We start from the raw sequence: 15,683 nt of genomic DNA, 5'->3' as shown, positions 1-15,683 counted from the left end.
TACTTTAAAAAAATGTACTTTTTATAGTTTTATAGTTACAATATTTGGTAATGAGTGGAGTGGTAACGGAATTGTAATATTTGCAATGGAACATTTTGAAAAAACTTGGTTGTAGTAAAATACATAATTGTATTAAATTGTATTGTATTAAATTAAATTAGTAATTAAAAAAAGTTCTCCCATTTCATGTGGAAGTGGTAAGTTTTTGGCTCTTCACTTTTGTCCTTAGTCCCCTTTGTCCTTAGTTTGACAGTTACTATGGTACCCATTATGTCATTGGATGGTCATATCACCTCCTACTTTGGTACGTGACAAAAATAAAATTACAAATAAATAAATAAATAATAAAAAAAACAACTTAAAGATTATTAGGAAAGCAGGAAGTGAACAAATGTAACAGTTACTGATTGTAAAAGCACCAGATGGAGGGGTAGGATTTAATAAGCTTTGCTTCCTCCTACTCCTTTTGGACATGTGGAACTGTGAACTGTGATGCATTCAATTGTAATCTGATGCATGTTCAAATGAAATAAAACCATTACATGGATGGATGGATGGATGGATGGATAGATGGATAGTTAGATAGATAGATACATGTGGAGAATAAATAGATGACATCAAATATGAACAATGTACAGCATAAACAGTAATTTGCGCAAATAATTTACATCATTCAGAATAAATAATAATAATTTAAAGTTTTGTAAGTTTTTTTGTAACAATGTAAGGCTAAAAAAAACGGCAGCGCACGGCATTGCAAGGCTGACATCTCAAATGGCAAAATAAGTCCATGTTGCTACTGGGAAAGGGGACCATCTGGGTTAACAAAGGAACAGCCCGGAGGGACTAACTGCCTTGTTCTGTCTCATCCTTCCAGCCTCAGCGTGTTTGTGGTTGGCCTTCTGATACAATGCACACACATTTTTTGTAGATAAACATTCCCCCGGTACACTTGAGAGTGCATTAAAGTCACATCCTGCAGATGGACGTGTGCATGAGGTTCGAATTTGCCGGAGGACACGACAAGACGTCGGTCACCAAGGGGAAGAACAGAACAATATGAGGTTGACTCATCTGTATCTGTCTAATTGTTTGCTTCCTGAGCGATAAGCCGAGGAATGAAACAATGAGACAGGAAAAAAGGGTGGATGTGACTGCAGCTTGGCTCTCTCTTGTCTATTTAAATAGGCAAACATGACCTAGCCTCTGCTTTTGTGGAGTAATTAAGAATAATGGCTATATGCTCCTGAATGCACCACACTAGACTGGGTTCATACTGCACAAAGTCCTGCCGTCGTGTCTTTGTTTCTCCTTCGGTGGCGCAGACAGCCGGGGCTATTCTTAGCCGACTCCCCTGCAGGTGAATTATTGATGAGGGGGGAAAGCTCATAATGATATTTGGCTGATCAAGTATCATGCTGAAATGCCACTTAAACGTGTGATCTAGCAGGCACAACACGGCACCTGAAATACACACCCATCCATCGCTCCATCCCTTGTGGAACACCAGACAGCAAAGACAAGAACGTTTTATCATTGAGGTGTCTGAGGACATGAGATATGAGACGGACACAGGCGTTGACAGAGAAACCGCCATTGGGGGGTAAGAAGAATGAATGGCTGATGTACGACTTGCTTGGGCTCACTGAAAGCTCATTTCTGTGGGACTCGAACTTAAGACGTGACACAGCCGTGTGCGTCTTATCCATTTTGGAAATTTATCACTTTTTCTTTTCCATGAAGTGGATCATTTCGAGCTGTTTCAGGTCTTCTTCTGGGAGGCTATTTGGAATTAGTACTGTATTTTTTTAAGGCTGCACGGTGTGCAAGTGTTTAGTGCACAGGCCACACAGCTTGGACACCCAAGTTCAATTCCACCCTCTGCCATCTTATGTGTGGAGTTTGCATGCATGGGTTTTCTCCGGTTTCTTCCCACATTCCAAAAACATGCTAGGTTAATTAGCGACTCCAAATTGTCCATAGGTATGAATGTGAGTGTGAATGGTTGTTTGTCTATATGTGCCCTGTGATTGGCTGGCCACCAGTCCAGGGTGTACCCCGCCTCTCGCCCGAAGACAGCTGGGCTGGCCCCCGGCCCTTGTGAGGAAAAGCGGCAGAAAATGAATGAATGAGTACCTTATTGTCTAGGGCTGCACAGTGTACAAGTGGTTAGTGCGCAGGCCACACAGCTTGGACACCCAAGTTCAATTCCACCCCATATATACATATATATATATATATATATATATATTTTTTTTTTTTTCATTTATAAGTCGCTCTGGAGTATAAGTTGCAGGAACAGCCAACCTATGAAAAAAAAGTGCGACTTATAGTCCACAAATACGGTAATTATCTGACTCTTTATAAATTAGATGATGTCAAAAATTTGTGAGAAATTAATATGCACAGGAAAAAATGTTTTTGACACAAGGTTTGCTCCTCCCCACTTCCTGCTCATGTGACAGTGACTTTCTCCTCTGATTCGATTAGATTCAGCACCATAACCTTCTCTCTTCAATTGCCATTCCTTTGCCATTGTCTCAGAGCAACTATGGCATTCAAGGGCTGCAGAATATTATCAGTGAAGCACATCAATTATTACCAATGTATATTTATTATTAGTGGTAAGACTAAAGTCAGGGAGACTTGAACCTCTTATGTCCAATATGGAAGACATAGGACCCTCGAAGGCTCACAAATCTTCCATTTTCCTCATGCATGTGGATTATCCTGCACCTATAGGTTACTATATCACCCCTGCAAGGTTATGCGACCAGCAAGATCAGCGTGTACATTATCTACGATGGGGGGACATGATATACGACTATTGCTTATGCTGGTGTTACTCAAAAGACACGACCTTCAAACGTTGCAAAGTAAACAGAGCGGTGAGAAGCAGTTTAGTCATTTGCAGGTGTGTTGACTTCAGCCATGGTCCTTTTGCCGTGTTTCCACGGTCCCCCCAGATTTATGTGTCACGTAATGGGAACATAAGCGTCTCACAACGATGAGCCAATTAAAAAAAAAACAATACAAGCAGTTGATGTTTGCTAAATACAAGGATGAAGAGTCTTGAACCAGTCATGATGTGCTATATATATCACTATATTGACACTTACTATGGTACACATTATGGCATTGGATGCTCATATCACCTTGTACTTTGGTACATGACAAAAAAATAAAAATAAATCATAAACTATATTAGGAAAGCAGGAAGTGAACAAATGTAACAGTTACTGATTGTAAAAGTACCAGATGGAGGGGTAGGATTTAATAAGGTTTGCTTCTTCCTACTCCTTTTGGACATGTGGAACTGTGAACTGATTATGTGATGCATTCAATTGTAATCTGATGCATGTTCAAATGAAATTAAACCATTACTATTACCAATATATTCACTATCTCTCCTCTGGACATGTCCCAACCATCTCAGTCTGGCCTCTCTGACTGTATCTACAAGGCTTCTGACATACTATATCATGATCCTATCCATCCTGGTCACTCCCAATGAGAAATCTCTGCTACCTCCTGTTCTGTTTCCTGTCTGTTACTAATGTTATTTTACAGCCCTTCACAATATCTGACTATGGACTTACAGAATTAAAGTCCAGTCATTATGTGCAATATATACATATATATATCACTATATTGACAGTTACTATGGTACTGATTATGTTATTGTATGGTCATATCACGCCGTACTTCGGTACGTGATAAAAAAAAACTTAGACTGTATTATGGAAAGCAGGAAGTGAACAAATGTAACAGTTACTGATTGTAAAAGTACCAGATGGAGGGATAGGATTTAATAAGCTGTGCTTCTTCCTACTCCTTTTGGACATGTGGAACTGGGAACTGATTATGTGATGCATTCAATTGTAGTCTGATGCATGTTCAAATGAAATAAAACCATTACCATTTTCCATACGTACTGGGTAGACTGGCTTTGCTTCACTGGCTCGGCCGGCACAGCTGGGGATCAGCGTTTCCATCACTATAGGCCCACGTTAAGGAGCAAAACCAGGAAATATACTACACACAATTCAAATCTGTCCGACATGAAACAGAAAAGTAACCAGACGTTTGAAAGCAAACTTTATAACACTGTAAAAAAAAAAAAAAAAAGTCTTTTGAACTTTTTTTTTTAATGTGAATCGGAGTTGAATTATTGACTCAAAAGAGGCAAATGTATCGTGTGTATATTACCAGGGTTGTTCTCATGGGTTTTATGTAGGACAGGACCCTGGATGCTGATCTAAAACACTTTGATTCCATCTCTGCTCATATGGTCCACATCTCATTTTCCCATCAAGACATGCACCCATCTGCTCTCCTTCAAAATAGTTCTCTGCAAAGGTTACAGGTTTGTATCCTCCAGTTGAACACCAGATATTGCATGAAGCTGTTCAACCTTTGATTTTATTCATATTTCAAATCTACAGACAACCAGTCCAGACTTTATGCCAGTGATTCTCAACTTGTGGGTTGTTGGTCATTTCGGGTTAATGGCGGGTCCTGCAGTCAAACCAGTTGAGAACAACCTTTTTTTCCCCACAAGTCAGCTGTGATAGGCTCCAGCCATTGCTTAAATTATAATAATTAATAATGACAAAAAACATAAATAAGTTGCACTGGAGTATACATTTCTAATAAATTAATATAAATAAATAAATAAATAAATAAATAAATAAATAAATAAATAAATAAATAAATAAATAAATAAATAAATAAATAAATAAATTTGAAAGAGTTTTTTTTATTACATTTTAATACATTTTAATACATTTTTAATACATTTTTAATACATTTTTTTGGCTAATTTATTTACAAACTACTTGACCAAAACAGACATTATGTCATCTTGGAAGGCGAGTTCTAACAATAAATATGCTAACACAATGGTAATTCAGCGACACAAAAAATAAACATGAACAGAAAAGGTGTCCAGTGTTTATATAACACATTATGTAACACATTCACTACTTGCGGTTTGTAATCTGCAGAATATGATTTTTTTTGTTTGAATTTTTTCAGTTGTCTTTATAAGCTAAAGGAGTGCCGTCTTGTGGCTGTCTGTGAAATTATATATGTATATTTTCCATTTATAAGTCGCTCTGGAGTATAAGTCGCAGGAACAGCCAACCTTTTTTTCCCCCCACACGACAGCTTGGACAGGCTCCAGCCATTGCTTAAATTCTAATAATAAATAATGACAAATGTGCTCTTGAGCATAGACGGTTATTTGAAGCTGTTATCATAAGTTATGGTTGTTTTGTTTTCGTGTTTTGCAGTGCAAAGAACTCTTGTGGTCAGCCCAGATTGAAACCCATGAATCATTGCAACCGCAGTCTTACTCGCCCATTGTTGCTCCTTCTTGCTTGCATCTGTGTAAACGCATAAAAAAATTGCAAGGTGTCACCACTGGAAGCAGAAAAATATTTAAAAATTATACCTATTGTAACTACTTCTCAGTGTATGCAGTCAGTTTTAAGTTCCTACCTATTTTCGTTTTTGGTTCCTACCTAGATTCATATAAATTAATGAGGCGGAACTACTTTTCTGTAAAATCGTCGTTTCCACACGCGCACGTATAGTCGTTACACCCATAGAAAATAAGATCAGTTGTTTGCAACGCTATTTAAGAGCTAATAGATGCTAAAGGTTAAAGATCATCTTGAAAATTCCCTCCTCAGGCTTGTGTGCAGCCATTAAGGTAAGTTTATGTGTTTTGTATTATTTTCGTTTCAGTCTCTTCATCTTACACATTATATTTAATGTCAACACAAGATGAGGGCCATGAGAATAGCATACTTTTCAATGGCCATGCATCGTTTTACTACATATGGGTGGATTTAATTACCTCTCCGGGGACATACCTGAGAAATGATCACAACTTTGAAAGTCTCCTTGATGACAAACACATCAGGACCGGTGCAGGCGTGGGCTTCCTGTTTACACGGAACTGTCTTGCTGAGCAGGAAGTGTTTGAGCTTTGATGTGCATGACGGGAAACATCTCAACCGTTAACGTTATGATTGACAATGTGACGAGGTTAGTCCGTGTCAAATTCATGTTTTGCTTTAATACAGGGGGTGTCCAAACTTTTTCCACTGAGGACCTCATAATAAAAAATGAAATAATGCAAGGACCACTTTGATATTTTGGAAAGCAACAAATGTAGATATGTTAAGATGTATTATTGCTTATCCAAACAACCATTCACACTCACATTCATACCTGTGGGCAATTTGGAGTCACCAATTAACCTGCGCGATAACCACTTGTCCACCGTGCAGCTAAATTCTAGCTCTTGAAATGGAAACAAACACATAAAGCAAATAGATGGGATAAAGGCCTTTTTCCCAATGCTGTAAAAGATTGTTTTTGACAAAAAATAATTAAATTATTCATTCATTCATTCATTTTCTACCGCTTATTCTCAAACTCCACACAGACATGGCCGACGGTGGAATTGATCTTGGGTCTACTAGCTGTGAGGACTGCGCGCTAACCACTCGGTAGGACTTAATTTCTATTTCCATAATATTTACTTTATTTCCATATTATGACTTTTATTTGCCTTTCAAAACATATTTACATAAATTTATAATTTTTCTTTAATATTTGCTCCTATAATGAAAGTTTAATTTGTTTTTTGATTTGCTTATTTATTTTTCCATCTTATTTTGATTCGAAAAATAAAAATTAACATGAAACATTTATTTAATAATAAAAACAAATTTATTTGTTCATTTGTTTCATTTGTTTCATTTGGTTTTTGATTTGCTTATTCATTTTTCCATCTTATTTTGTTTCAAAAAATAAAAATGAACATGAAACATTCATTTAATAATTTAATATTAAATAGAAATTAATTTATAATAATTTATAATAATTTATTATAATTTAATGTTTTATCAGGAACCGGAACCAAAGCACTGAAAAAGTGGAGGGTATAGCAGAAGCATTGAAGACTATTATATATATATATATATATATATATATATATATATATATATATATATATATATATATATATATATATATATATATATATATATATATATATATATATATATATATATATATATATATATATATATATATATATATATATATATATATATATATATATATATATATATATATTTAATATTTAATATATATTAATATTTCTATGATGTTTATGTTTTTATTATTATTTTTTTATTTTTTTTTATTTTTTATTATTTTTTATTTTTTTTTAACCTGATGCGGCCCAGCCTCACCCAGACCCTAGCTCCAGTGGCCCCCAGGTAAATTGAGTTTGAGACCCCTGCTCTAATCTGTCTGTGAAAACACAGGCTTATCCTGGACCAAATTAAGACCCCTACTGACGCTGACTGCAGCCCAGTAACCATAAGATAGCATCTACGGATTAAAGCTTAAAAGCTTCAGGTTGTGCAGATGCATCAATTGCCACCAATGCGGATCGCTGTTGTCTGAAGGCCAACTCAGTGATGGTGATGATGATGGCTAAACAAGGCAACACTGTAGAAAATGTAGTCATTCGAAACTTTTGCAGCTTCTTTTCATCAGTGATCCATGACAGATACTTGGGAGGATATCTAGTGTATCCCAGTGTGGCCTCTTGTGATGTTCTTAGGAGATAAGTGTTTGTGCATGACACATCTAAATAGAACCCATCTGTGCTCACACGTAATCCTCATAGGTTCTCACTGTGTTTTTTTTTTTTTTTCCTGCACTTGGAATAGTAAAATAAGCTTCCCAGGTAGTCTCCAAAAGAACTGGAACTACTTCAAACATTCCGAGAGTTATTATCACAGGAGGATGATGAAATGTAACCTATAAAAAAGTAATTATTTTAAACACAGAGGCAGCAAAGAAACCATAGGATCACAATTAAATTGCAGGGGAAAACAATTGCCTGACACCTAGCTGTGCTAATGATCCAAAAATGGCTACAGCCCTTGCCATTTAGGTTATTTATGAGAGTTCATTAGCGACTATCTTTCAGGTAGCGTAGTACAAGCATTTCATGTCATACTGTATAAAATAGAATCCACAGACTTAATGCTCTGGAAAACGTAATGTATAAATGGGAGCACGATGCTTGTTCCTTCAAATCAGCACAATTAACCCGCAGTGGAGAACACCATTAAATCCGGGGATGCTCGATGTCCAATATCAACCGATATCAACCGATATCAACCGATACTCATATAGGCAATAAATCGCCGCTTAAACTGTCAGGTCATATAATGAATCAACACACAATGTGATGCCACTAAGTGCATCCTTCCATCCATTTTCTATACCACTTAACCTCATTAGGGTTGCAGGGGTATGCTGGAGCCTATCCCAGCTGTCTTTGGACCCCGGACCGGTCGCCGGTTGCCAAAAACTACAGAGTTAAGCCTTAAAAACTTGTCATTCAATAAAACTTTTGGTGTTTCTTTACAGTTCTTACAATAATAATAAATAAATAATAATACAAAATGAAAGCTGGGATAGGCTCCAGCAACCCCCGCGACCCTCGTGAGGAAAAGCGGTAGAAAATGAATGAATGAATGAATGAAAGGATGCAAAGGCCACTTTGATATTTTGGAAAAGCAACACATGTAGATAGGCATGCTGGAGCCCATCCCAGCTGTCTTCAGGTGAGAGGCGGGGTACACCCTGGACTGGTGGCCAGCCAATCACAGGGCACATATAGACAAACAACCATTCACACTCACATTCATACCTAAGGACAATTTGGAGTTGCCAATTAACTTAACATGTTTTTGGAATGTGTGAGGAAACCGGAGTACCCGGAGAAAACCCACACATGCACGGGGAGAACATGCCGACGGTGGAATTGAACTCAGGTCTACTAGCTGTGAGGCCTGTGCGCTAACCACTCATCCACCATGCAGCCTGTAGGACTTTATTTCCATAATATTTACCATACTTACCATACCATACTTTACCATATTTACCATATTTCCACACTATGACATTTTTATTTACCTTTCAAAACATTTTTACATAAATTCATAGTTTTTCTTTAATATTTACTCCTATAATGACAACAAAATAACATTCCTCATTACATTTTAAATTCTCATTAGAATACTTTTTTCTCTTAATATTTTGACTTAGTTCTTGTAAAAAAAATACATTTACACTGTTGTTTTTTTTTTTTTTAATTTCAACTTAAATTTTCTTTTAATTCCAATAATATCGAGAAAGTAGAACGTTTCTGCAAAACAAATATTCCCCTCCCAAAAAATCCAACTTTATTTATGGTTATTATAGGGTTTTTTTTCAAAGCCTTAAAAACTCGTCAGTCCATAAATCTTTTGGTGTTTTTTTTTTTTTTACAGTTCTTACGATATTTTGTCATCAAGTACCAATGTTTTCCTTGGTCTACGTGTTCGATGTCTCTTATTTCGTACATCAGTGTTTTTTTTTCTTCTTCAGGACATTCCAAATGGTTGTTTCACGATCCGGACTGCACCCCCTCGTGACAGGTCTTTATGTTTTCCTCCTTTTCCTTTGTCTCCGATTTCTATGCTCTTATTTTGTCTCCATTTCCTTTGTTATTCCCTGTCTAGTTTAGTCCTGCATTAGACGCTCTTATTTTTTCATTCACTTCCTTTTGTGTCTCATTTCCTGTCCTCCTTTCTTCCACACCTGTTACCAATTTCCTTTCTCCTATTTAGGTTCAGGTGTGTGCTCCTCCCGTTGTTGGTTGGTTCCTTGACTGTGGAGTTACGAGTCTTACGAGTTGGTGAGTCGATTAAAAATTATTATTTTTACCTGAAAAATGTTCCTGTGTCTGCATGTTGGGGTCACTACTATGCATGCCCATAACAGGATGAAGTCAATGTTTACATTATTTTACACACGTCCTTCAAATATGCAGACTTGCAGTATCGCACCAGTCCAAAAAACCTGAGAACTTCTATTCTGTGGTATTCCTGTGGGGTGCTGGAACCTATCCCGGCTGTCTTCGGGGCGAGAGGTATTACAGGTAAATATGTAGCAACAGGATCTTATCATTACCTGGACGGTGTGTTCCTCATTGTGTTGTTAATGGCCGTAAATGGTACAAAATAAATGATATATTTATTTTATTTACAATTCATGTTAAATTTTCTTTTAGACTTACTGTATGCTGAGAACACAAGATGATCACCTGTTCATGTTGTTTTCACCTCTAAATTCTGTCTCCTATAGGGGTGTTATTTCATATCTACAGTGCTCTAATCATGTTTATTTATTTTTTTTTTTAAGAAAATTTGCTATATTCGCTGAAAATGAGCGACAACTGCATAAACAAATTGACCTCACTGTTCCAATAATTCTGCACAAAACTGTACTCAACAGGTCACATAGCCATTATCCTTCATGTCACCAGTAAACTATAAAGCAATTCCATATTTTATCAATAACTCTCTGTTCTGAAACCATCTGGTTATGGTGAAGTGGGATGATTGAGGGACTGCTGAGTGTATAGCATATTGCTGCCTGGCAGGTGGATACATTAATGTCGTCTCAAAAGGGGGAGTCAGCAGTAGCAGGCAAACGTTAGCTCGGTCCTCCTCATCGACTGCTGACAAAAGGAGCCATGTTGGGAAAACATGCTGTCATACATGATATAGACACAGTGGGCCCTCGGAGACGATAGCAAAACCCATATTGGGAGGACAGTGAGGGATGACGCGTCCATGCTGGCATCATGAAGTGTCACAGCCTGGGGTTGCACAGGATGGTCCTTTTTGGTGGAGCTTTTAGCGGTCATTGTGGATTGTTATTCAGATATATAATGTTTTGTAACTGGAAAAAAAAAATACAATTTTATAAGCAATTTCTTTGCCAGCAAGTGCTTTGTTTTCAAGTATTTCCTGTATTTATTCAACATACCATGCACACTCACAGGCTTAGAGCTAATCTGTCTGTCATAGCCTAACTTCTGCCAATCACGCAGTAGAATACAATTCATTTGTATTTTTTAAAATTCAATATCAAAACTGTCAGAGTGGTTAGCGAGCATGCCACACAGCTAGGAGACCCGAGTTCGATTCCACCCTCAGGCATCTCTTTGTGAATTGAGTTTGCATGTTCTCCCCGTGTCCTGTGATTGGCTGGCAACCAGTCCAGGGTGTACCCCGCCTCTTGCCCGGAGACAGCTGGGATAGGCTCCAGCACACCTGCGACCCTCGTGAGGATAAGCGGTAGAAAATGACTGAATGAATGAATTTTAGAGCCCTCTAGACATGAAGTAACACCCCTATAGTGAACTTTACACTCATATTACCCAATATAGTAGACATAATAAGAGAAAATAAGATGTTTTTTTATGCTGCATGGCGGATGAGTGATGAGTTCGAGGGACTCACAGCTAGGACACCCGGGTTCAATTCCACCCTCGGCCATCTCTGTGTGGAATTTGCATGTTCTCCCCGTGCATGCGTGGGTTTTCTCCGGGTACTCCGGTTTCCTCCCACATTCCAAAAACATGCTAGGTTAATTAGTGACTCCAAATTGTCCATAGGTATGAATGTGAGTGTGAATGGTTGTTTGTCTATATGTGCCCTGTGATTGGCCGGCCACCAGTCCAGGGTGTACCCTGCCTCTCGCCCGAAGACAGCTGGCATAGGCTCCAGCACCCTCCGCAACCCTTGTGAGGAAAAGCGGTCGAAAATGAATGAATAGACCTTGAAATACCCGTGAGTTACTTGTAGTACGAGTTAACAGTAAAATTTACCCTGAATCCATGCATTTGCATGCACCATTCTATTATCACCGATAGCTTTGTATCAGGGTATACAAAGCACCAAAGTCATGAAGTTACGAAGGTCCAATGTACTTGCATTACTGGCGAAGGTCATCCACGTACACTCTGTGAGTTTGTCTCAGGGATCCCTGTTTGACTCCGACTATTGACACTGGCTCGGTGACAGTCTGGACACTGGGCTGTGTTGACGAGTGGGAGAGGTGCCCTCCGCGGGCCTTTTGTGGAGAATGAATATAAATAATTCAAAGTGATCTCAATCTGAGCTGTCTCGGAGGCGGTTGGCCATTAGCATGGGATAAACTGATATTGCTGCTGCATGAAAGGCCACAGACCTGTGAAAGGCAGACAAGGAATACAGTGACGCTAAAAGGCACCCTTGAGGTTTATGCTATTAGTTTAAGTGGGATGAACCCGGAGCGATTGCTAGAAGGAGATAAAACCTCTATCTATGTTCGTGAAACATATACAACCTGCAAATCTTGCTTTAATTGAAGCTTAGCGAGATTACACGTGTTTTTTTTTACGACCCTCTTATTTTCAGGTATGGTGAAAAAAACCAAATGGAAAATGGCTACTCGTTATGATGTGGAAATGGAGTGTAAGGAGGTCGGGTTGACCTGATGGTGTGCCGCTGGGTTGTGATGCTAAGATGGCGTCTCATCGAACTGGCATCATAGCTGCCTCATTGCTTCGTTTATGGACATAGCGGCCTTGCACGGATGTCAATCAATCCATCATATTATCTTCCGATCATGTGATAAATTCTTTCCTGTGGAGTTGCATTTGGAATTTAAACGTTCACAAGTCAACAGGACCTAATTCTTGTTCTGAACTCCTGTAACGAGTTGCAAATATCTCATTGACTGGCAATTAGCTCCATCGGGCAACATTGTGATTCAAAGCGACACGCTAACCTCAAGAAAGTTAAAACTGTCAGATTACATTCTTGACATTTTATGCTGGTAAAGGCTTGGGATCTTTTTTTATTTTTTTACTGACAGTCACATAATACATGAAACAGGAAGACAAAGCTGGGTTATGACACACTAGTCATCTTTTATCACATGTAAGGTTATACAATAAGAGCTGAACATCTTATTACAATGGAAGTCGAACATAAAAAAACGGAAGAAAATTCTGTCAAAGATGCTGTTTGACATCTCATTTGGAAACTTTTGCTCCATTAATTTTCTACCGGTTTATCCTCACGAGGGTCGCGGGGGTGCTGGAGCCTATCCCAGCTGTCTTCGGGCGAGAGGGGCGGGGTACACCCTGGACTGGTGGCCAGCCAATCACAGGGCACATATAGACAAACAACCATTCACACTCACATTCATACCTATGGACAATTTGGAGTCGCCAATTAACCTAGCATGTTTTTGGAATGTGGGAGGAAACCGGAGTACCCGGGGAAAACCCACGCATGCACGGGGAGAACATGCAAACTCCAAACGGAGATGGCCGAGGGTGGAATTGCACTCGGGTCTCCTAGCTGTGAGGCCCTCGCGCTAATCATTCGTCCACCATGCAGCGTAAAAACATCTTTTTTCTAATTGTGTCTACTATATTGGGTAATATGAGTAAAAAGTTCACTATAGGGGTGTTACTTCATGTCTAGAGGGCTCTAAAATTCATTCATTCATTCATTCATTTTCTACCGCTTATCCTCATGAGGGTAGCGGGGGTGCTGGAGCCTATCCTAGCTGTCTTCGGGCGAGAGGCGGGGTACACCCTGGACTGGTGGCCAGCCAATCACAGGGCACATATAGACAAACAACCATTCACACTCACATTCATACCTATGGACAATTTGGAGTCGCTAATTAACCTAGCGTGTTTTTGGAATGTGGGAGGAAACCGGAGTACCCGGGGAAAGCCCACGCATGCACGGCCGACTCCACACAGAGATGGCCGAGAGTGGAATTGAACTTGGGTCTTCTAGCTGTGAGGCCTGCGTGCTAACCTTAGGACTTATTTGTTTCCTACAAATTTGGATTCGGACATTAGAGTTGCATTTATTTATATTGTGCAAGTTTTCTCCCAAATTTAAAGTTCAACTTATGTCTTGGCAGCTTTCAAATTTAACATGCAGTCCGATCCTCGCCATGCTAGTACCTTTCTTCCATTTCCTTGGTTTGCACAAATCCATATTAAGCTGCGATATGTCTTAGGGGTTTGGCACCTTCCCCACCTTCAGCGTGGAGGAGATGAGAGCCGGACTGTTAAATATTAATGCAGGGCCAGATGCCCAAGTGGCCAGTGGCATTTATCTTAACCTGCTCGAGCAGGTGTGCGCCCAGCAGGTCCTATTGGCATCCAGGAGGAGCACTCAACCTCTGGATCATTTAAAGGCGTTAAAGGATTATATCTGCACTCAGCCGTGACTGGACCAATACGCCCTCGGGAAAGGGGAGAAGAACTGAAGGAACTGACGGAGAAATGATTGCGTCTTTGCGGCGATCTGGAGGAATGCAAGTAATATGTAATGGGTAGACGTGCGCTCGGAGATGGATGGGGTGCGGCGTGCGCCCGGGCAAACACTCCCCGCCGTTTGCCTCACTCGCTACTTTTGTCCTCCCCAAGGGCAAACAGAGCATCAGGCAAACTGCAGCTGCCGTGGATGTGAGGTTGACCTCTGTGGCTTCTACATAAGCAGTAGGGAATCACCACCAACAAAACTCCTCCCCGGGGGCCCTTGGCCACAGGCACCCCATCATTACTCCCTTGAGATCCCCAGACAGCACCGTCGTCCCCCGTCCCCCCCTCGCCACCAGCCTCATATTAGCCCTAATGAGGACACCGTGGCGAGGACGAGAGCTGGAGGCCTGAACAAGCTAGCTCCGGCTTCAAAACATGACAGTTCTCCTCTTTCCCCTCCACGGCCGTTGCCTCATTTTCCTCTATTTTTCACCTCCCGGAACACGGAGAAGCATGAGCAGCGCAAAAAAGCATTCCATCATGTCGCTGTGGCATGCTTCCCAATCACATGATTTGCAGATCATCAAGACAAGCTGTGGGGAATAAGGGATGGGTTGAGATGAGATGACCCGGTTGTAGTAAAAGTGTGGTCCATATTTTAATCTGCAAGCCCTGCCAAGGTTCTGTGATAAATGATTCACCTGATATCGCTGACAAAATAAGCAAGATTGCAAGGCAACATTCCCGCTGCTTTTGCTGGATGCGTTGGTAGCTCTGAGGCGGGGGGGAAACGATTCTCATCCGTCGGAGAGCGTGCACACTTCAAAGAGAGCAGAGATTGAGGGGGTTGTAGGGAGCCAAGGAAAATAATATGAGCAAAGTTATGGAGGGGAAAAAGGTTATTACTGACCTGTGGTAGACTCGTCGTTCCTTTTGTGAAAGTCTTAAAAGCTCAAGTAAACAAAAACGACGCTGGTCTTTTTAAAGAAAAACAATAGCCACGTTTACATGAGTTTTTCTCTTTCCGAATGGAATCTTTCCGAATGACCTTTCCGAAAGCAATGGTATACATGGAAAGAAATATTCCAATTGCATGTTTACATGCGCCGCTATAATCAACCAGAATAGTCAATGGGACATACGACTGATATTGGTGATACCGACTTCCTCGAGTTTTTCTTTCACTTCTTGGAATAACTCCATATTGTCAGTTTTTTGTTCGTACGGTCTTGAAATTTTAGTTTGAATCAAAAACAAACTTTCCGCAGCAGTCCAGTCCGGATTGCTCACCTCCATTTTACCTCCATTCGCTGAAAGAACGCACCCGGGAACAGGAAAAGATAAAGTTCAATCTTGCAAATATTTTATAATTAAGCTTGGCACATGTTTTATATAGATATGTATTTTCTTTTTTAATAAAACTGGACTTATGAACAGCGTATAGAAGGGTTTAGATTCTGTTCCACAGATGGCGCTA

General features: G+C 39.7%; 1 long non-coding RNA gene across 1 annotated transcript; it reads left to right on the top strand.

The window, feature by feature from the left end:
* Positions 1 to 5,590: 5,590 nt before the first annotated feature.
* On the top strand, positions 5,591 to 10,962 carry LOC131129005 (uncharacterized). Its single transcript, XR_009129742.1, has 6 exons — positions 5,591 to 5,716; positions 6,458 to 6,521; positions 9,469 to 9,518; positions 9,711 to 9,778; positions 9,914 to 10,021; positions 10,154 to 10,962. It is a non-coding gene; the product is annotated as an uncharacterized LOC131129005 (long non-coding RNA).
* Positions 10,963 to 15,683: the final 4,721 nt, after the last annotated feature.

The sequence above is a fragment of the Doryrhamphus excisus genome, chromosome 1, assembly GCF_030265055.1.
Source record: "Doryrhamphus excisus isolate RoL2022-K1 chromosome 1, RoL_Dexc_1.0, whole genome shotgun sequence".
Classification (NCBI taxonomy): Eukaryota; Metazoa; Chordata; class Actinopteri; order Syngnathiformes; family Syngnathidae; genus Doryrhamphus; species Doryrhamphus excisus.
The sequence above is the reverse complement of the archived record's forward strand: the minus strand, read 5'-3'. Positions and strand labels throughout refer to the sequence as shown.